Raw genomic sequence first — 24,864 nt, forward strand, 5'->3', positions numbered from 1 at the left:
TCCCCTTGTAAGAGCAAGGTGGAGGGCAGTAAAGAAAAACTGAAGTGTTGAGAAATGGCAGTAACATACCGACTTTACCATCCTTAGAGCTGAAAAATATTTGAACTATTTTGTTGAGAATGGGTATTTTTGTTGTAATTAATCCCAGCTCATGTTTGTTGAGAATGGGTATTTTTATTTTTGTTGAGAATGGGTCTATCCAGTATGTTACAGGAGGAGAGGTCTATCCAGCTCAGGTAATTTACTCTAGAGCATTTTTGGTTTCTGACTAAACGATGGTATGGATGAACTGAAACCCTTGTTATTACTTTTCCTTTTGTTTAGTCGTGATAGTATTGCTAAAAGCTTCATATTTTATTCCATGTTTACATCGTGCTTCTGTGACTATTATAAATTAGTATTTGAGATTTGTGTGTGAATGGTTGTTGCATTACGGATGTTGTTATTCCTTTCCTTTAGTAGTACTTGTCTAGCAAGCATGTTGCCCCTCCAAGGTCATATGTCTTACTTCCCTAGTTCAAGCTGCATGGTCTTTGTTGTTTGTGTATTACATTTAACCTTAATATCAATTGGAAGGAGCTAATTTTTATGACATTGAGTCGGTTGTGCAATACGTGATCTTCCTATATCATCCTATCTCTGGCCTCTAAGAGATGTATCAAGGTGAGGAACACAATTTTACCATGCTTAGTTGGGTTCAATCACATGTTTGATGTCAGCAGATGTGGATTAACAAGTTTAGGAGCTGAAATGTTATGTTTCTGTTTGTACTGTTGTGTTCTTTATTTGAAAGAAACATGTATGGTTTATACTACTAAGGGATTTGTTCACTAAACTTGTTTGGTTAATGACGAAAAACTTAAAGGCATATATATATATATATATATATATAGTTGTTAGGTTGTACAATTTCATAAAGTAGGTAAGTAAAGGCCATCTACAATGACTCAAAAGACGCTATTTAGTATAGCCTTTAATAACCCTAGAATTCTAGTCCTTTAACTTACATATAACAATTAAATCTTAACTACAGCTAGTCTCAATTGTTTTCTTTTTAATTTCTTTTTTAAGTGTCCGATGTTGAAGGAATTTGTATTGTTTGATGCTAGAGATGACAGCTAGATTTCCTTGTGATGGTTTTGGTAAGATTGCCGAATTGGCTTTTTTTTTTCTTTTTTTTTGTGCTTGGATTGGATGTTGTCACAGTAACATATTTAGCCTTTCATAAGAACTATTCATTATAAAGACTGAAGTACTTATAAGTTTAACTTTTCTTTTGCAGGCTAAATACACATTGTTTGCAATAACTTTGGAATTTTTCTGAAAGTTGTAAACTTAGCTTGAGCAAAGTAAGTAAATTTTAGCTGAAAACCTTATAAAACTCTATACTTGTGATGTTGGAAATTGGATTTGTTGTGGTATGTTGTGTTGGAGCAAGCGGGTGGCTTGCATGGTGTTATAAGGTGGTTTAAATACATATTGGGAGTGTTTTTCAATTCTTGCAAATGTGAATGAGTATTGTTGATTAGATGTGATTAATATTACTTCATTTGATTTCAATACTTGTAAGTACTCTATACTTGTGATGTTTGTGATTGGTTTTGTGGTGGGTTGTTGTATTGGAGCAAGCGAGTAGCTTGCATGGTGTTATAAGGTGGTTTAAATTCATATTGGGAGTGTTTTTAGTTTCTTGAAAATGTGAATGGAACTTGTTAATTAGATATGATGAATATTACTTTATTTGATTTAAATACTTGTAAGCACTCTATACTTGTGATGTTTGTGATTGGTTTTGTGGTGGGTTGTTGTATTGGAGCAAGCGGGTGGCTTACATGGTGTTATAAGGTGGTTTAAATTCATATTGAGAGTGTATATTTGTGTGTGCAACGTATATTTGTTTAAGTATACACTTCATTTTATTTTTAAATTAAAACACTTCATTTTTTATGTATCATTTGAAACTAATATTTGTCATGTGATAGGTTATTCAATCTTTAGTTTATGATACTGAAGATATAGAAGTGAAATTTTTGTTGGCACTATGTAGAATTATATTTGACTAAAGATTTATATTTAACTAAATATTTATATTTGTGCAGATTTCTTATTGGTGGCTTTAGGGGATTTCTTTTAGGCATTATTTGAAGACATATGAGGACATCTTTCGTTAGTTCTAATTATATTATGCCACATTTTTGTATTGTTATAAAACATCTTAAATTATTGTATGTGTTGCAAACAATTATTGTATGTGTTGCAAACACTTATTGTATGGAAGGAGTTTGAATTGGATACTTACTTTAATTTTAATTTGTGGAATGTATGGATCGATTTTTTATAAATGTGTTTTTGAAATAAATATGTTAATCAAATGTGAGGTTTTAATAATGTAATGACAGGTTACAGGTTAATATCAACGCCATGAAAATAATAAAAATAGAAAATAAGTTTTAGTGACGAATTTTTTCGTCACAAATATGGCAACAAAAAATTGTTTTAGTAACAAAATATTTTGTCACTAAATGCAGCGAAATTTTGTAAGAAATGATTTTAGTGACGAAAATTTTCGTCACTATATGTGTCTGAATTTTCTTTAAAATAGTTTTAGTGATGAATTTTTTCGTCACTAAATGTACCCGAAAATAGTTTTAGTGACGAAATATTTCGTCACTAGATATGATTTAATAAACTGAAATAGTTTTAGTGACGAAATATTTTCGTCACTAAATACTGTTTTTAGCGAGAAAAACATTTAGCGACGAAACATTTTCGTCGCTAAAAGTTTTTTTTAAAAAAAACAAATCGGACTTTTGGTGACGAAATTTTTTGTCGCCAGGACTTTTAGCGACGGGGCTACAACGATGAAACGAATTTCGTCACTAAAAGTCCAATTTCGTCACTAAAGGTTCTTAGTGACGAAAAACAGGACTTTTAGTGACGAATTTTTTCGTCACTAAAAATACATTTTCTTGTAGTGGGAAATGCCTTTTTTTGAAAATCGACTTTCTCAAAATCGAGTTTAAAAAAAAAAAAAAATTCTGAAGCCCTATAGTGGCATTTTAAGGAACCTATAGTGATATTTTAATGACCTATAGTGGCGTTTTGTAACTCGATTTCCATGAAGTCGAGTTACATGAAATATTTTTACCTATAACTCAATTTCATGGAGCTTGAGTTAAAAAACATCACTATAGGTCCTTAAAAACGTAACTATAGGTCCTTAAAAACGTCACTATAGGACTTAACTCGATTTTGAAAAAATCGATTTTCAAAAAAGGGGTATTTCCCTAATTAGTTTGGGAAAGGGGGTAGAATGCTATTTATTTTTCCCAAAAAGGGTAGAAACCAATTTTGTCCACCATAAATGTAATCATAGAACGGTATGAAAAGCAAGTAGTTGGTTCGAAATTGCGTATGATGCAAAGAGTGAAACCTGGGTGAGAAAAAAGAAAATGTTAGAATATTTATTAAAAAGATTAAGTTCATTTGTGATTTTTAAAAGAGCAATGATTATTATGCATTGACCTACTTGTTTTTAACTGAAATCACGATTTCAATTAAAAACAAGGTTTGTTTGTGTAAAAGTTATTACCTTTTTAAAATAAAGAATATTGTAGAAGATAAGGGTTTTGACTTACATAGGAGTGTACATGAGATACTTGAGTGGAGGAAAGATGGAGAACAACAACTTTGAAATAAATTCAAAATTACAATGACCCATGTTGTTCATGAAATCAACATAGGTAGTATATCCGAATAAAGTACCCAAAGAACTAGTTCCAGTTAAGACCTTGTTAACAGTGTTATAGACAAGAGCATAAAGTGTACAATGTGCTCAGCAAATGGATGAATGAGAGCTGCCATAAAAAGACATTATGTTAATATAAGAATGAGATTTTTTATATTATAAAAAAAAATTTTAATTAATTTTTTTTTTTAATATGACTAATTTGATTCCAACACACGATTTATGTATGCTGGTAGCTACTTCTTAGCACGTTCTGCAAAAGCGTATTGCATTAGAAAGGTAAACGATTGTTTCTCAAAAAAGAAAAAAAAAAAAAGAAAAAAAGAAAGGTAAATGATTATTTTAATTAGTCACACGAAAATAAACAATTAACCTTAACCCTATGTTTGGTTGCACGGAAGGAGAGGGAAGAGAAGAGAAAAGAGTAAGAAAATGGGAAGGGAAAATTAAAAAATTAAGGTGAAAATACACTTTTGGTCCCTATATTTTGTGCCTATTTTCATTTTGGTTCATAAATTGATTTTGCATCTACCTCAGTCATTGAAAATAAAAATCCATTTTCATTTTGGTTTCTGCCATCAACCCAATAACAAAAAATGCATATGTGGAAAACAGAGTGTTCTGCTTGCTGATATGACCATTAAAATATTATTAATAAAATTTACCTAGGCATTTAAAAATGCCACATGAATATTTTAATTAAAAAATAAAACAGAAAGATTTTAATTCCTCGATTTATATTTTAATTAAAAAAACAAAAAACAAAAAAAAAAAGTTTTACTTTTTCAGTTTTAAAGACTGAGAAAATCTCTAAATTTACTTCGGTCATACAGCCAAGCGAAAATCTCTAAGATCAAAATCTCTCCCTCTCTCTCTCTCGGCTTTTCCTCGAATCAAGATCTCTCTATTTCAGCTTTCTCTTTGGGATTTGGCTTTGATTAGGATTTAGAGAGAGAGATGGGTTGAGAATGTTGGTAGTGGTTGTGAAGTGGTGGTTACTTCGGTGGTGGGTGGGGGTGGATCGTTGGATGGGTTTGTTGTTGGCGTGGGTTGTGGTGGCTTGATAGATTGATTGGTGCCAGTGGTGGTGATTGGTGGTCTGATCTATTAATGTGGGTTTCAGATTGCAAGATTGGTTGGTTGGTTGGTCTGATCGGTGATCATTGGTTGGATTTGTTGTTGGTTTGGGCTTTGGATTGCAATGTATTTTCTGGGTTTCAATGTTTTGGTTTACTGGGTTTATGGGTCTTTTTCTTCTTTCTTCACTCCAAATCTCTCTCTGTTTTATCTTTGCGTTGCTCACTCTCTCTCTCTTCAATCTACCTAGACACTTATGACCAAAGATCCTAAGCTCCGCCTCTCACATTTTGTTCTTCCAAAAATAATGGAAAGAAAAGAAAAAAAAATTACTATTTTTAAGTAGATTGTATTTTATTGTATTTTTTGTTTGTTTTTATTTTTTTTTATTTTTTTCATTTAAAATTAAAATTGAGAAATTAATTTTTTTTTTGCTTTTATTTTTAATTAATTTATATGCTGATGTGGCATTTTAAAATATTTTTTAATGACCACGTCAGCTCCATAATTAGTCATGTGGTTAGCATCTAACATGCCAACAATATGCCCCGTTTGCCATGTATGCATTTTCTGTTACTGGGTTGAAGGCATGGACCAAAAAGGAAATGATTTTTCATTTTCAATGACTGAGGTAGGCACAAAATCAATTTAAGGACAAAATGAGAATAGACCAAAAACGAAGGGACTAAAATCGTATTTTTGCCAAAAATTAATTATAAGGATACTAAATTAATTTCACAAAAAATAAAAAACTTTCCAAGGGTATATAAGAGTAGTTTTATGGATTTGTTATGCACTTCAATCAAAATAGGAGGCAAAGTAAAAAGGTAAAAATGATCTCTCACTAAATTTCATTCTTGGGACCCATCATTCATGTAAAAAGAAGGCATACCAATCAACTATTTAGGAAGTACTACATAATTACTCAAAAATAAAGTTTTTATACAAAATATATATATATATATATATATAGAGAGAGAGAGAGAGAGAGAGAGAGAGAGAGAGAGAGAGAGAGAGAGAGAGAGAGAGAGAGGGGTGGAATTTGACAAGCCAAGAGATGTACATACTACAACAAAATGAATTTTTGGTGACGAAAAATTTTGTCACCAAAGGTCCTATTTTCATCGCCTATGATTAATTTGGTGACAGAACTAGTTTCGTCATGTATACAGTGTCACCAAAAGTAATGTCACCATTTTCATCACCTTTTTTTTTTTTAATATGTATTGTCATAATCTAAAATTAAAAAATATAGCATATCACCTTCCTAAGCAATGTAATGTTGTATTTTTATGTTGAGATTATATTAATATAAGATTATAGTAATGTAATACTAGCCTCATCACATGCGTTCCATGTGCGATGAGGCTCTTTTTTTTTTTTTTTTTTGGTTTAATGTAATTTTTAAATCTAAATTTATCTACTGTTAGTGAGGTTACACAGGAAGGGATTTTTAAGAAGCTAAAATTTAAGATTTTGAAAAGAAGTAAATTGCTATGCTAATTTTTAGGGAAAAAAAAATGTATCAAATGTGATGTGTGCTAGGAAAAAAAATGGTAGTTTTATTTAAAAAAAAAAAAAAAAAGATGTTGAATAACAATATTAACCCTTTTTTTATTTTTTATTTTTTATTTTTTTTATAGGAATAAGGATTATCTTATTAGATTATGGGTATTTTTGTCATTTTTAAAGTTTTAACTAACTTTTTGAATACTCTTAAAATATAGAAATTACGGTATAATATAATATTACAACAAACCAAATGCCTCTTAACAATACATAACAGTGGTCGGTAATGCTGGTATGTATCATATTTACTTTTAATATTTGATCAGACTTTCGTGCCCTTCATTTTGATGGGTTGTATTGCCGACTATTGCATGTACGTGTCAACATTATATACGATGACTGTACTGGTTTGAAACTTTGAATTGTAGTACGTACCTTTTTTATTTTTTTATTTTTATTTTTATTTTTATTTTTGTTAAAGATAGAAGTTGAATTCAATGCACCTTTTTCGAGAATTAAATTGTACGTACTTAATATCATGCTCTCTCTTTAATGATAGGAACTTATACTTGCTTTTCTTGTTTCTGTTTTGAAAGGTCCCGGCATGTTTAAATGTAATATTTATTGGATGGGTGATATTAATTTAATCTGTCTAGCTAGATATTAGAATTTTCAGGTGTTGAAAAGAAATGGTGTCAATTAATAATATATAAGTTTGTGAATACTAATTTAAAGATTTAGTATTAACATTTCTTTTAGAATACTATGTATTTTTAACACATACAGGTAAAGGGGAGAAAGTCTTAAAGAAACTAAGGAAACAAGAACAAATATGTTATGTCCTTAAGATTGAGATAATAGAGGGAAAGTATTTTATGGTTTACCTTTTGACTTTAACTTCTTGAAAGGATCAAACTACTCTCTGAGTTCATTTCCAACGATTTGTTAAGCTTCATGTACTTTTTGAAATTTATAGTTACTATAAATTTCACAAAAAAGAAACCCACGTCCAAAGTGCAGTTACATATTGTGCGGGGTGTGAGTGTGCAAGAGAGAGAAATGGAAAGTCTAGACAAGGACACCACCTTAAAGCTTCCAAGAGGCTTCCATGGCCAATTGGTGAGAATTCCTGGATTAGACAAGGACACCACATTATTTATTTATTTATTTATTAGAACACAAGCTAAGCTCAAGTTCAAAACTAAACAAGATTTTATGTTCAAGCTTGACTTATTTTCTTGTCGAGCAACCTCGAGCTTATTCATAATCTACTTGATTAACTTATTATTTTCCTATATATTGTGAAACCATAACTAAAATATTTTAACTTTTCACAATTCTATGAATTTTTACTACAAATAAATTGTTTATATCATCAATAAAGCTACAAATAATAATTTAATATCATATGAATCTATTGAAAACCTTATATAATCTAATTTCAAGCCTATATAAATATATTTTTAGACAGATATACATAAAGAAATGTAATGTTATATATATAGTAGCCCACATATTCATGAGCTTGTTCACAAATACATTATTATGTTTGAGAATATCTTGTTTAATAATTGAGCCTAAATTTAAGACTTGAACTTGGTTTATTTTTTAAGCAGACAAACATAAACAAGTTTTTCCCCTAATGGAGCTCAAGCTGTTCATAAAACAATTTACATGTATTAAATCACAAAATTCATTAAATTATTCAAATAAGTTACATGATTTATTAAATAAGTCATGTAACTAAAGTACATTTGAATACTATAATTAAATACGTCCAAGTAGTGGGGTGGTGGAAACTTTGTTCTATTAATTACTCACTGTTTTGTCGTCATTATTTTCCAATTTTTTGTCCTAGATAATACTTATCATTATGAAGTGTTAGAATTATTAGGTTTATATGTGTAGGCGAAAGAGGTCCAATTATATCTAGAGTCCATGCAAATCTAATAATGGATTTTAATTTCTATACAAATCCTGCTTAGGATTTATTGTAACTACATAATTAGGAATAATGAAGATGTAGCTATCAAAAGTAATTTCTTTATATAAGTATGATTTGAGTTTGAGGTATTCTAAGGCGGCCGGTGATATCACATTCAAGACATCTTCTTCACAAAAAAACTACAAATTTCAGCCCTATTTGGTTATTTAAGCTGCTCTCCAATTTGTTTTTTACTAACGAAGTTATCCAGAAATCTTCAAATATTTAATTATTCTCTCGGATATATGTAGCTCCCCTTTCTCACACACACCAAGTTATTTACAATTAGGAATCTATTAGAGACAACTCCAAGAAACTAGCAAAAAGTTTCAAACTTAAGATCTCATAGATATTAAAAAATTATAAAAACTACTTAGCCAACTCGATCTTGCGAGTATTAAGATTTAAGACATGGACTTTATTTATTTTTCTTTCTTGGAGAATGTGAGAATTAAGTCAATTAACAATACAAGGAGGTGGTATTAGGTGTTTTGAATGCATGCATCCTCACACTCACATGAGAGTGAGCCCCACAAGTATGGGACCCACCCTTATGTAAGTGGGAAGATGCATCCAAAACACCTTTGTATTTTCCCCAAGACAAGGACTTGTCGGTTGGTCAGATTTTGGCGCATTTATTTTAATATTTGATACGTAACTGCCGTCAATGCTGATATTCATCACATTTACTTTTAATATTTGATCAGACTTTGTGCTCCTCATTTTGATAGGTTGTATTGCCAACTATTGCGTGTGTGTGGCATTATATACTATCACTAGTTTGAAACTTTGAATTGGAGTGCTCAACTACTTTTTCGTTTTTAGGTTAAAGATTTACACTTCAAGTCTTCAATGCATTTTTTTTTTTCAAATCAAATTGTACATACCTATTATGCTTTCTCTTTTATGATAGAAACTTATGCTTGCTTTTTTCGTTTCTGTTTTGAAAGGACAGTACATTTAAATGCAATATTTATTTGCCAAAGGCCTTGTAGCTGAATTGGCATCTCCCCATGCATAAAGTGCTTGAGGGTCTAGGGGGGAAGGGTTCAAGTTGAGGGGTTAGCAGCATGTTGTAATTATTTCTCAAAAAAAAAAAAAAATGCAATATTTATTTATCCCTTCTCAAAAAAAAAAATGCAATATTTATTGGACGGGTAATAAAATTTTTGGTGAGTCCTGAGTATAGGTAGGGTTGTGCATTAAACTCACCAAGCCCACAAACCGACACAACCCAACCTTATCCTACCTTTTGATTTGGTTTCGTAGGTTGGTGGGTTGGGTTGGGTTGAGTTGAAATTTTATATTTAGTCTTGAGTAAGGTCGAGTTTAGGTTGATAGCATTTTCAACCCATTTGATCCAACCTAACCCACCATATAGATTAGTTTATTTTTATTATCCTTATTCTAATTGTTTAGTTCGATTGATTTTGGTATTTTGAGAATTAGTTTTAATGAATTTGAAACTCTAGAATAAACTTAAGCATATTATATGAATTGCAATAATTTATTGAAAAGATTTTTTAAATAATTGACGAAACCCCAATTTTTTACAAGGCATAAAACATATATGCACAACCCACTGACCCAACTCAACCTAATTCGACCTTTGTGGGTTATGTTGAGAATTTTTCAACCTAACAAGGTTGGGTAGGGTTGAAAAACTTCTCCAACTCGACCTATGCACGCCCCTAGTTCTAAGGGTTCTACTCAACATATTTAAATCTGGTGTATCACGCAGTTACTAATTATTGATGTAAAAATTAACATGATAAATTTTTTTTCTAACATTTTATCTTTTTATTACCTTTCTAACGTTTTATTATTATTATTATTTTTACCATTTTAAATTTTAAATCTCACAACTCAGAGATAATTGCATGGTGCCATAGCCCATCCAAATCCCTAATCAACTCATCAATTTAAAAAAAAATTAATCTTAGGTTGGGTTCAGGTTGATAAATATGGGATGACCTGATCTAACATACATAATATTTTAAAAATACATATTTTATTAGTTGCTTTTACCCTTTAGCCCTTTGATGCCCTACCAAACCCAATTTGTAGATACCCTATTTCATTTTGACCTATATCCAAGCCTTTCATTCCCAATGATGAGAAATCAAATCAAATCACTACCAAAATTATCAGTGCTGTGTGTGGAGCCCAATAACTTAATAAAGCCCAAAATGTGATTCAAGAAACCAAGCCTAAGTCCAAAATCCATTCTCAAGCCCAATACCCATTTTTAAGCCCAACTTCCAAAAGGCTTACAAAGAGTGCATACGCATATGCACCCAACTGACCTATTGTAACCTACCATGACCAACTTCTCTCTTTCTCTCTCTCTCTCATATTGCATTTTTAGCCTTGTTACTGGAAAAAAACAAAAAGGTCTATGCCCTTTCTACCATTCAACTCACTTAGGTCCAATGTCATGTAACTCAATTAGTTGGCATCTTCTAGTATTTCCCAGTGAGACATTTAGGGCTCAAATCATATTTCTCCTAATGATATATTGATTTTTTTTTTTTTGGCCCACATTATTATAACCACAAAAGGGAGCACGTCTAATTTTCAGTGAACATTTTAGTGCCTCTAGACTTTTTGGATAATTTTGTCCCTTCAACCAAGGCATGATACTTGTAAAATTCAAATTTATCACTAAGAGAAAATATTCTATATTTGTGTAACGCATTTATGTATAAATACATGTAAAACTTTCTTCTTTTTCTTCTTTTTTTATTTTATTTTATTTTTTATTTTATGAGAAGCACAATTTTTTTTGAGAGATAATTACAACATGCTACTAACCCTGCTTCTTAAACCCTTTCCCTCCTAGACTCTCAAGCTAGGGGTGTGCAAAAAATCGACAAACCGAAAAAACCACTTCAAACCGATCAAATCGATGCAAAAATTTCGATTCAGTTTCGGTTGTAGATTTGAATGCACCGAACCGACTGAACCGAACCGAAATATATTATTATATATTATTTAATATTAACTATATAATATAAAGTTTGTAAACATGGGCTTGGCCTTGCTAATATTACTCAAGCCCACTGCCCATTAGCCCACTGCCCATTAGATAAGTTAGATTAACTAACTAAAATTAAACAATTTAAACTAATTAAGTTAAACAAAAACTAATTGAAAATAAAGAAAATAAAAACCCTACCTTTACCCTACCTACCCCACTTTCATTTACACGGCATCTCCCTCATCTCCCTCACACCTCCACCTCACTCTCTCACAGACTCACACAAAGCTTCCATCACTCCCTCTCACACACACCAACCTCCATCAGTCGACATCTACCACCGACCTCCACACTCCGGCGTCCACAGCTACTCCGCATACCCCACAGCCCACACGTATTCACTGTCACGCCTCACAGCCTCCACTCCACACAAATCTGCCTCTGCTGCCACTTCTACATGCTGGCCTTCACATGCCGGCTTCCCCACGCGGCTTGATCTTTTCATTCTCATGGTGACCACCTCTCTTTTTAATTTCTTGATAACCCTTTCTGTTTTCTGTATTTTGGGTTTTGTTTAAAGTTTAATATTAAATCAATGCTATTTTCTGTGAATCTGTGATTGTGATTTTGAGTTGTTATTTTCTTATTGAAAAATCAATAACCCCATGTGATGTTGAGTTGTTTTTTCTTTTCTTTTTGTGACTGTGAGGCTGTGATGTGGATTGAAACCGAAAACCAACTGAAACCAATCGAAACTGAAATACAACCGAAACCGACGGTTTTTCAACTATTTCGGTCGGTTTCGGTTGGCCGGATAAAAAAAAACCGACCAAACCGAACCGATTACAACCCTATCTCAAGCACTTTATATATGGGGAGATGCCAATTCAGCTAGAAGGCTTTTGGCATGAGAAGCACAATGTAGTGGTACTTAAAAATTTCAATTTGGACCATTAACATTATTTAGCGTTTTGAAATAAGTTATTCCATTCATGCTTGGTAATGATGTGTTTATTAAGCACAACCTAACTAAGCCTATAATCTTTAGGGCGAGTCAATTTAAACATGAGACATTATTTAAAAAATATAAGTCTTTCTTATCAAATTTCAACAAATTCTTAATTTCTAGCAGAAGTTTATTCATACAAAAACATGCTTCAACATTTTATTTTATTTTATTTTTCCTTTCACAAACCTGTGCTAATGGTCCAAAATCATATATATATATATATATATATAAATAATATTACTATATTTTATTGTTCATATGAATGAGCTTTGTTAATTCCAAATCACAACAAATTAGTATTAGGACTTTTGCTATCATACAACACTACAAAAGTAATTCAAACACGAACATGATCCAATAATTGTTATTAGTGTTTTTGCAGACACCAAATAAAAAACCAAAAATTTCAACCAATACCACTACAAAAAAATGTAGGCTATAGCCACGTTTACAAAAAACCCGGCTATAACTAACCTTTAGCCGCGTTTTTAAAACGCGACTATAGGTTAAATCTATAGCCGCATTTCTAAGTGTTTTTAGCCTTGTTTTTTTGGTTAGGGCCTATGCGTTTTTTTGGTACGGGCCTATGCGTTTTTTTGGTACCATGATATTCTCTTTTTTTGCTAAATGGTGTATTATCAGATTTATATTAAAAAATGTATTCTTTCAGGGTGTTAAGAAAGTCCTTGTGAAACTCGGGGCCAAAGGGTCTACCTTATTTGTAGAAGGTGAAGAGCCAACTACTCATATCAGCCACAAAGGTCCTCAATACAATTGGGGCTGGAGATGCATATACATTAAATTTTATTTCAAATTTGTTGAAATGTTTTGTAATAAAATCTAGTTGGAGTATAATTTTAAATATCTTGAAATTGATGTTAAAACGTTTTTCCTAAAGCAATATTAACAATTAATAAGACAATCTATTTTAATAAAATGAGAATGTAGCCATTTATTGTAAAGAGAAGATTGCTATTTGATGCAACATCAGCATTTAGGACTTAACTTTTATTATACAGTAAACGATTTTTTTAAAAAGAAATTTTTATATTATGTTATTGATGTGACACTAATGGTGCTTATTATCACTTCAATTTGAGAACGTTTTGTAATAAAATTAATAATAACTTTTAAAATTATTCTCAATTGAAAAGGACCGAAAAATTAAACATAAGAGTGCCACCATCACATTTTATAGGGAGGGAGGTGATTGATGCTTAACACAAAATCTCATTAAGTGTGTAAGGTTTAATTTAATCAACCATTTTATTGGCTTTATTCCGTGCCAAATTTGCTTGTATTTCAGCATTTAGTAACCCCGTATTTAGGTGGGTTCGTTGTAAGGGTAGTGAGTGAGATAGAGTGTTGATTGCTCAAGAGTGTGCAAGAAAATAGAGACTCGCAGCTTGTTCTCGCGGGTGGCTTGCGACTTCAAGCTGCCAGACGCAGCACATGTGTCAAGCGTGCCAGAAGGTGAACAGTCATGCTAGCTGGAGCACTACAGGACAAAACAGGACAACTAGCCATATGGTTATCTCGCGACTGGATCTCGCGACTCAGTCAAGTTGCGAGGTCAAGCTGCGAGCCACCCCTGTTTTGTAAATCCTGACGTTTCACATTCCTCTCTTACTCTAGTATAAATACCCCTTTTACCCACAAATGAAATAGAGCTTCCAGAGAGAATTTTGAGAGAGAAACCCTAAAGAAAAACAAGATTGATTCACCAACAATCTATACATTAGAGTCTCTTCAAATTCCTCAAATCTCTTCCTCTCCATTGTCAAATTCTTGAGAGGCATTTTACCAAAACCTTGTTCTCACCATATTCATCACTGTGAGAGGGTTGTTTGGTTTGCTGGGAAGCAGTTAGGAAGGAACCAATCTACATTGGTTGCTGCTATGGTCTAGTAGCAGAATCCGAGAAGCTAGAAAAGAAAAAGGTTCGGCGCAACCTCGTTAGAGCAAGAAGCTTGGAGGGCTTAGGTGCACTGGGTAGATTAGGCTTGGAGGGTCTATTGTTGTCCATGTATCCCAACTACATTTTCTAGTGGATTGTTTACCACTTGGAGGGCGGCGGTGAGGTTTTACACCGAGGGCTTCGGTTTCCTCTTCGATAACACATTGCGTGTTATCTTTGTGTTTGCATCTTCCTTCCCTTTTATCTTTGCCTTTTATTATCTGTTGTGGGTTGTGATTTTAATTTGGCTTAGATAGTTTATCTAATTCCATATTATAGCTTATGTTCATTTTCCGCACACTAGTTGTTTGACATAAAACTTGAATTGGTTAATTTGTAAATTGGGGGTCTAAACGTTCAAGGATGTTTATACACATATTTGAACTTTCAATTGGTATCAGAGCGGGTACACCTCTAGTGGTTTCATTACCATTGTGTGATCCTTGACTCCCTTTTGAGATGGATCGGTCTCAATCCCTAAATGCTCCTCCATATTTTGATGGTAGTAATTATGCTTTTTGGAAGGTTCGCATGAGAGCTTTTCTGTGTTCTATTGATGAATCTGTTTGAGATGCTGTTGAGATAGGTTGGGCCAGGCCTGAGGATGCCAAATCCACTTGGGATAAGGCAGCACTTGTTGCATCTAATATTAACAGTAAAGCACTCAATGCTATTTTCTGTGGTGTGTCCCCAGATGAATTCACAGGATCTCTCACATTACCGTTGCTAAAGAAGCATGGGAGTTATTGGAGACCACTTACGAAGGCACGAAGAAGGTAAAAGACACCAAGCTACGGATGTTAACCGCTCGGTTTGAGGAGTTAAAAATGAGTGAGGATGAGTCCTTTGACTCTTTCTATAGCAAGCTGAATGAGGTGATTGTAAGCAAGTTCAATTTGGGAGAGAAAACGGAGGACTCTAAAATTGTAAGGAAGATCCTTCGATCATTGCCGGAAAGTTTTTGTGCTAAAGTGACAGCGATTGAAGAGAGCAAGGACCTTGATGACATCAAAGTTCAGGAGTTGGTTGGTTCTCTTCAGACCTATGAGATGTCGCTGCCCAATCAACGGAAGAGTAAATCTCTTGCTCTTAAGACCATTAGTGAGAAGGTGGAGGATCATGACTCATCGGGAGAAGATGTGGTTGACAAAGATGTTGCTTACCTTGTGAAAAATTTCAGAAAATTCTTGAAATTCAAAAATAGGCAAATTTGGTGATAAAGGAAAATTCCAAAGTTCAGGAAGGGAGAAAAAGGAATTCAAAAGGAAAGATGGAAAAGAATCCTAACTTACACAAGGTGTCACTTGTTTCGAATGTAACGGGCATGGACACTTTAAGAAGGAATGCCCGAATAATTTGAAATCGAAATGCAAAGTGTATGCCACGACATTGAGTGACTCGGATTCATCCGACTCAGAATCTGAAGAAAGCTGTGATGGAGAGGGGAACTACTTAGCTTTTATGACTATTGCTCATGTTGAGTCTTCAGACGAGTTGAATCTGCTTGTACGAGACCTTGGAGAACATAGTGATGAAGAATCAATGGGAATTGTTGAAGAATCAGATGCTGAAGAAGATGAAAGCACAGCCAACCTTCAAGAGAATTATAACTTACTCCTGGAGAAGTCGGGTGAGTACACAAGGGTGGCCAAGGCAGTTGTGAGAAAAATGAAGAAGGCAGAGGAGGATTATGAAAGTCTCCTAATCCGATATAGGAAGGCCAAATGTGAGATAGAAACACTAAATGGTGAGTTGTCAGAAGCTTACACAAAAGTGAGATTTCTTGAGCAAGAGGTTGTGCAAGCAAATGCCAAAATTGAGAGGGTCACCACCAAGAAACTAGATGATGTTATTTCATCGCAAAAGTGCTTTTCAGACAAATCCGGATTGGGATATACCGAAGGAAGTAGCTCATCTGGAAATGTCACTAAAGAAGTGAAGTTTATAAAGGCCAAAGAATCAGTTGATGTTGGTCCTACTGCTGAGAAGCCCAAGATAGAGGAGAAGAGAAATGTGGGGAACGAACGGTTGTTGAATTCCCGTAATCAATCTGTGGGCAGGTCTGAATCTCGTGCCAAGTCTCGTCCACGACCACAAAGAGGTCCTAGATCACCTTATGTGTGTCATCATTGCGAACTTCAAGGGCATACTCAACCAAATTGCCAAAAGCCGAGAGCAAAGAATAGTGCAACTCCTCAAAGGTCACGAGGACCTAGAAATGATAGAAGAAATTGGGCAGGTGAACAATCGAGAGATCAAAATGGTGATCCCGGAATGATGAACGTGATGAAGATGATTGGTGCATTCGCCAACTGCTTGGAAAGTTTCTCACGAAGGTTTGAAAGGCCTAACTCCCGTACCCAATCCTATAAGGAAATCACCCCAAACGCAAGTGACGTGTGGGTGAAAAAGGGTACTCATGCATAAGCATTACAACATGTCCATGCATTAATACTTCCTATGCTTTGTGACAATGTTTGTTTGATTGATTGTTGTTTATGTTGATGGTTGTGTGTTTGTTTATTTGTGCATACTCTTGTTTTTCTTTTGTTTTTGATCAATCTTTTTCTTCTTGTGTCAAAAATCCAAAAAATCACATAAAAATTAGAAAATCAAAAAGTTTGATTGACATTGTTGAGTTTTTGTCTTAAAACTTGTTTTGCCTTGTACCTTTGTGCTTATGGCTTTGTGCATTTTCGAGCATAGCTTGGTTCATTGCACTCATATCACTATGGGAGAAATCTTGAAATCTATGTGACTGTTGTAAATAGATCTTCAAACTTGTCATGAATGATTAGTGAATGGTTATGATGATCTTGAGACATGCATAGACTTGTGTCTATATATCTTTCCACTCTTTATTTTTGTTTTTGCTAAAAAGAGCTCACCAAATGTAAATCTCCAAATGAAAAGAGATATTGAGCTGCAAAAGCCTGTCGCACACTCTAGTATTCGACTAGGAAAAAGGGTAAGTGACCTAAAATTAACGTGATTGTTTATTCAAAAAGCCAAAGGCTAGTTCATTAAAGTGAAATATCAAATATCACTCTCACAATGATAGGTGATTGTCTCAAAAGATCAAAAAGATCAAATGTTATGATTGAAAGTGGAGTCAAATGTAAAGTTCCAAGATATGTTATCAAGTTTTGTGGGAGGTCATATATACATATTTCTATAATTGAGATGGATCACATGATCTAGTGCTAATTGTGTATGTCTTGGTTGAATTGATCATTGAAGCTTCACATTAGACTAAGGACTATCTCATTATCGATATCCACACACAACACACAAGTTTATGTTCAATAAATGCCATATTCATTTGTGTGATTGTACTTGATGAAATGTGTTTTCACATGTTCAATCTTTGTTAATTTAAGCACAAAAAGATTTTTGAGTGTTTTAGGTGTTTTTGGAAAGTATTTTGTTTAAAAAATCTGAAAATTACAAAAATCCAGTTTTGCCCTATTTTGGCGACTCAGTCGCGGGTAAGTCAAGTCGCGAGCTTCAGTCGCGTCTTCGCGGGTCATTTTTGGCGACTTGTTCGCGAGTGGAAGGTCCAGTCGCAAAAGTTACTTAGAGATTTTCGCGGCTCAGCTCGTGACTCCCTCGCGGGTAGACCTTCCAGTCACGAAAAACACTTAGAAAATTTTTTCAAATTTTTGCCTTTGAGTGTTTTGACGGCTTGAACTGGCGACTTGGTGGCGACTCACTTCAGTCGCAAAAAACACATGTTTGGCAAAAATAGGGGCAATTTTTAAATCTTTTTCAGTTTTTCCCTCGAACATTTGTGACTGTTCATCTTCTTTCACAACTGTCTCCTTCCCAAACACTCCAGGTACCCATTTTCAAACTTCATTGATGCTTCATTTCTTCTCAAAATCATCTAGAAAAGGTATGGGTCTTGTTTTCCTCATCTCATTTTCCCTGCTTCATGAATGTTTTTCTTGACATTTGGATTGATACTTTGTTCGAAACATTCCTCTCTTTGTTTGATGGGTATGGCTTGTTGTGTTTGTTGTTGATTTTATCCGTTTTCATATTGTTTGGTCACAATGTGCTATTTCTTTGTTCTGATATTTGCCTGTTATTGATTCTCAAACTCTTTTGTTAAATGGGTTTGGTATTTTTATGACTTGCTCCTTTCTCTTGTTTGTGTTGTTGAAGTTGGCTTGTGGCTTTGGTTTACTGTATTTTTATGATATCATATTGGGTGCTCTAATCCTTCATTTCGAAATTTTTTCATGTTCATATCTTATGTGGTTTGTTTTATGCTAGCTATTCTTAATGTTTGAATGATGTCTTTGTGTGCATATCATGGTCATGGTAGACTGTCTCATTGATAGTTATTTTTGAATTTGTATTTATCTATGCTCTATTGCACTATCACCATTTTGCTGCACCTATCGTACTGTGCACTTTAGTATTGTTGGAAGTTTGTTTGGATCTGAACTGTCTTAAGTCTGTAGTTATGTATTAAAATCTCTGGTTTTTTTCTCTCTTATTTGCATCGAATCACGTTGATATTTATCTTATGTGGTGCTGTTTTTGGTTCTTTGCTGTGGGCCTATTCTCTTGCAGATGTCTCGTCGATCTTCTAAAGGTAAAGACATTGTTGCTGATGATCCAGCAACCCCAATTGCTAAAAGGACTCGACTCTCATCACAGGCATCTCAAGACTCCAATGAGGAGAGGTTTAGAACCCCGCTAACCTCACACATCTACTCAAACATATTTGACAAATCAACTCCTATAGTGGAACGGGTGGTGGAGTTTAACACCTTAGGGACCACTTTTATCCCTCGAATCTTTAAGCCACGAGATTGGGCAAACTTGTTTGGGAACTTTGTCGATCCAATGGATGAACTAGTTAAGGAATGCTTCTCCAATGCAAGTGATTTTGGAGTTGAACTTATTTTCTGGGTCAAAGGAAAGGAATTTGGCGTTTCCCCAAACTCCATCGCCGATGTTCTCGGCATCACTAGACCTCAGAATGTGGATCTAACTCCGTACGATGATCGAATTCCACAGATTCAAAACATTCTACAAATCCTAGGTTCTGATCATGAAGTATCCAATGCAGGCACATCCATCAGCACCGCAAAGTTTGCACCAGAGCTGACCACACTGAAGTTGATCATGTTCACTAATCTCTACCCACTGTCCAACACTACATTCATAAATCTTGGGAGAGCTCAATTCCTTTGTGATCTTATTACAGAAGCTCCCATTGATATCTGTGCTCACATCTTTTACACCATGAGAAAGACCGCGGTTCGTACTGCAGCTCGAGGAATTATTCCATTTTGCAGTCTCATCATGAAGCTCATTCTTCGTGAAGGCATTGTTCCTCCTACAGATGGAAAAATGTTGACCCATCAGCGTCCTATTTCCATGTACTCTTTTCAAGCTAGCAGAAGTCACTCCTCTAAAACTCCAAAGAGTGCACACATCTCTCCGGTTACTCCATCTGTCCCTGAGTCAGAGACACCTGCACATACCACATCTACTTCGCATGCTATTCCTGAAGTTCCACAAGCTAGTATTCCGCAAGCACAGATTGATCCTCATACTGATAGAGTGGGCAGTTTACTTGAACATATTCAGAAACGCATTGATGAGATTGTGACACTTCTCTACTCCACAAACAACTATGTTCAAATGCGTCTCGAGACTATGGAGAATCAGCTAGACGCTATTCAACGAAAGTTGGACGACAGCCTTTAGCTATTCGTGCCAAAAAGGGGGAGAGCATTCAGAAAGGGGGAGAAAGTTCAAAGGGAAGTGTGCATAGTGATAGGGGGAGTACACACATTCTTTTGACATACTTTTGTTTTAAGTCTTATCCTCTAAACTTATAGGTTTATGTTTTTGGACTTTTAGTGTTTATATGGGTTTGATACACTGTGGTTTTGGTGTATTCTTGTTTCTAACTCATAACTTATAATCTTGGTTTAATCTTTTATATATTTTGTTGATGTTATTCAGGATATATTGTGTTTTGTACCTGTTTTGTACCCATGTGCTTATGTAAGCTTTTAGGGTTAATGTTTTTATGCATAATCTGTAGGCTTTATGGCTTATACCTTGCTTAATGCAGCCTTTTATGCTATGTTGAAATCAGTACTTCTATCTAAATGTCTTGCATTTTGATTTATGTACTGTCACTCTTGTGCCCTTGTAGGATTGTTCCTAGATGCATATACTTAGTGTATTATGCATTGGTTGAGTGTTGGGCATACAAGTATCTTGCTTGTTCTTGTTAACTTGTATGTTCAAGTGTTCATTCCAAGTGTGAATGAGCACTGTGAACTCTACCTTGTGGTGTTCACTTGGTTGATCAAGCCATGAGTTGATTCTTCACTTCATCTTTGCTTGATCACCTTTAGCTTGTTTCATATGCATTTCATGCTTTTCTGCATACAATGATTATGGTGTATTGTTGTGTTTCAGGAGTTTCATGATCTTATGATTCAAGTGCTACACAGCTTCTAGAGTTAGGTGTGAGTGAGTTTTGTTCAACTGTTCCCAACTCACATGTTAAGTCTAGAGTTTGTTTTAGGGTTTTGTCACGTAATAGCCAAAGGGGGAGATTGTAAGGCTGAATTTAATCAACCATTTTATTGGCTTTATTCCATGCCAAATTTGCTTGTATTTCAACATTTAGTAACCCTGTATTTAGGTGGGTTTGTTGTAAGGGTAGTGAGTGAGATAGAGTGTTGATTGCTCAAGAATGTGCAAGAAAACAGAGACTCACGGCTTGTTCTCGTGGGTGGCTCGCGGCTTCAAGCCGCCAGACGCAGCACACGAGCGTGCCAGAAGGTGAACAGTCATGCTAGCTGGAGCACTACAGGACAAAACAGGACAACTGGCCATACGGTTATCTTGCGACTAGATCTCGCGACTCAGCCAAGTTGCAAGGTCAAGCTGCGAGCCACCCCTGTTTTGTAAATCCTGACGTTTCACATTCCTCTCTTACTCCAGTATAAATACCCCTTTTACCCACAAATGAAAGAGAGCTTCCAGAGAGAATTTTGAAAGAGAAACCCTAAAGAAAAACAAGATTGATTCACTAACAATCTATACATTAGAGTCTCTTCAAATTCCTCAACTCTCTTCCTCTCCATTATCAAATTCTTGAGAGGCATTTTACCAAAACCTTGTTCTCACCATATTCATCATTGTGAGAGGGTTGTTTGGTTTGCTGGGAAGCAGTTAGGAAGGAACCAATCTACATTGGTTGATGCTATAGTCTAGTAGCGGAATTCGGGAAGCTAGAAAAGAAAAAGGTTCGGCGCAACCTCATTGGAGCAAGAAGCTTGGAGGGCTTAGGTGCACTGGGTAGATTAGGCTTGGAGGGTCTATTGCTGTCCATGTATCCCAACTACATTTTCTAGTGGATTGTTTACCGCTTGTAGGGCGGCGGAGAGGTTTTACGCCGAGGGCTTCGGTTTCCTGTTCGATAACACATTGCGTGTTATCTTTGTGTTTGCATCTTCCTTCCCTTTTATCTTTGCCTTTATTATCTGCTGTGGGTTGTGATTTTAATTTGGCTTAGATAGTTTATCCAATTCCATATTGTAGCTTATGTTCATTTTCCGCACACTAGTTGTTTGACATAAAGCTTGAATTGGTTAATTTGTAAATTGGGGGTCTAAACGTTCAAGGATGTTTATACACATATTTGAACTTTCAAAGTGTAATATTACAAACCTCACAAGAGAGGATATTCCCAAGAGAAGTGGGAATCAACAATTCCAGCGTGCTATGGTACAGACAGTCCTTGTTGGAAATAAAGGAGAGATAATACTTGAATTTTCCTTGGAAATTACACAATTTGATTTTACCAAAAAGAGGTGGCAGAGATGAGGTGTGGATCAAGTCATTGTCTTGAGACAAATCGTTCCGTCTACGGTATATCCGATGTAGTTAGACAAATATTTTCTGCACGTTGCCCCCAGGATACAACAGCCCAGCCACCTTTGCTGATTATCCTTGCGAGCCTACACTGCTCGTAGGATATAAGCTCTTTATAGTGCTTTCTTTTCCCAGAAAATTTTGTAAAAGATAGAATATTTTGTGAGTAGTAAGAAGCAATAGATGGTAAGTGTTTAAGACAAAAAATTGTTTTGAAAAGTCTGTAACTTTCTAATTCAAAAATAAAAATGTGTGTCTGAAACTTTTATTTCTTTCCATATATATAGAACCAGACATGTTGCTTGTCCTTAGCCAAAAAATAAAACGTTTGATATCAATTAAATAGTCATAAAGTTATTGAAATTAATATATATAATCAATAGCTTTCTTTATATATATATATATATATATATAAATCATATAAACTGGAATCAAATATTGTCTTTGCCAAAATCTCAATCTGTACGTTGGGAACAAAGAAAAGGTCATAATCTTTGAAATTAATGCCCCATAGATTACGTTGCTGAACAAGAAAAGAAAGGCTCATAATGCCAAGCATTTAATGGCCTATTATTACAATACATTTTCAAAGGTTTTCTTTTAGAATATATGTTACAAAAAATTGCTAACTGTTTGACCACTGTCTATTAAACCAAATAGTAAACATTTGTGTATATATGGTAACATAAAATAATTCAGCAATAGTTGTACATTTAAGTGCCAAAATTCTTCCATATATGACGTTATTATGTCATATTCAAATAAGATAATAAAACCAAATATGTTGGCAATTATGGTATTAATATCACGTTAATGTTCATAAATTTCCTGATTAAAACCATTGACAAAAGCTATTCAAATTTTGAATTATATTTAAATTTCAAAATTTAGCAATCAACATATATGACATTAAGCGATAATTGATACACATAAATGAGTATTAATAATATTTTTTATAAAAATATCCAACAATCCCCCACTTATTTTTATAGAAAATAAATAGGTAAATATATATATAAGAAAATTTTCTGGGTTAAGTAGAACATTATGCATAATGGGAGTGCCAATGGCTTGAACCCTCATTTAGTGTTTCAACAACATTGTTCAAAAGTTAATAGTGATCTAAGTCTTGAACTATAACTTTTTCTATGGATACAAAACGTTACATCACACACATAATATTCCAGTACTCTGCTACGAGCTTTTAAGCCAGCACATTACAGCCTTGTGCTTTATTCCAGCATCCATGAGCTATTCAGAGAACTAGCCCCATTCTCAAAGGAAGCAGCCTCACTTCCATGCTCACTTAGTTGTGGCTATCAAGGATGTTCTTGTAACTCTAACATCCCACTTGTAAGAGCTATAGTCCACATTAAGAGTTTTTATAAAAAAAACTCATCCTATATAACGTTACAAGATACATGCACGCACATCATAGGGAGGGATATGAGTATTATTACTCATACATATATTTAGTGCATGTTAATCAAACTACTCTATGATTAGTTTTTCCCTTTGAGCCTAGTTCTTGGGATCTCCAGTCCCTAGGTAGGGTATCCTTATAGGTAGTTTATTCTTCTTTGGACTTAAGTCCCATCCCCCTCGATGCTATCCAGATCTTTTCTCTAACTAGAGCTTTAGTTAATAGATCCGTAATATTATCATTTGTACTAATATAATCAACATTTATGGTACCATTGTTTATGTACGATCTCACAGTACTGTGTTTTCTTCTAATAGATCTGGATTTACCATTATGGTATTTATTGCGCACTCTACCAATAGTGGCAGTACTATCACAATGAATTAAGATGGGTGAAATAGGTTTCTCCCACATGGGAATTTCAGATAATAAATCTCGTAACCAACCCGCTTCTTCACTAGCTGAAGATAAGGCAATTAATTCTACCTCCATGGTGGATTTAGCAATAATCTATTGTTTTTTAGATTTCCAACTTATTGCTCCACCACCTATTGTAAATACATAGCTAGTGGTAGACAAAGAATCACCTGATAAGGTGTTCCAACTAGCATCACTATATCCTTCAAGAACAGTAGGATATCTTTGATATAGCAAACCATAGCGCGCAATTCTTTTTAAATATCTCATTAATTAAGTCATGGCATTCCAATGCTCAAAATTAGGTTTGCTAGTAAATCTTGCTAAAACTCCTACAACATAAGCAATATCAGGTCTAGTACAATCAGTAGCATATCTAAGACTACCAATAATACTAGCATATTCCTTTTGATTGTAAATATCATTTTCATCTTTAGTAGGAAAAAGATGCACACTAGAGTCAAAAGGAATACTTGCAGGTTTACAATCAAAGTAATTATATTTTTTCAAAATTTTTTCTATATAATGAGATTGATCTACAAATATGCCATTTGAAGTTCTAGAAATTTTCACGCCAAGAATCACATTAACTTCTCCTAAATCTTTCATATCAAAGTTATTTTTAAGAAGCATTTTTCCAGCATTTAAAATATCCATATTAGGACCAAAAATTAGAAGATCATCAACATATAAACAAATTATAACATGAGCATCATCAAATGTTTTATAATATATACATTTGTCATTTTCATTTGTTTTAAAACCATTAGAAAGCAAAGATTGATCAAATTTCTCATGCCACTGTCTAGGTGCTTGTTTTAGACCATATAAAGATTTTAATAA

The 24,864-nt window shown here is 34.1% G+C and overlaps 1 pseudogene; it reads right to left on the reverse strand.

Annotated features, from left to right (window-relative positions):
- LOC126705161 (very-long-chain aldehyde decarbonylase CER1-like) overlaps positions 1-24,864 on the reverse strand; it is a 39,097-nt pseudogene that overhangs the window by 12,311 nt on the left and 1,922 nt on the right.

Source organism: Quercus robur, chromosome 11 (genome assembly GCF_932294415.1).
Source record: "Quercus robur chromosome 11, dhQueRobu3.1, whole genome shotgun sequence".
Classification (NCBI taxonomy): Eukaryota; Viridiplantae; Streptophyta; class Magnoliopsida; order Fagales; family Fagaceae; genus Quercus; species Quercus robur.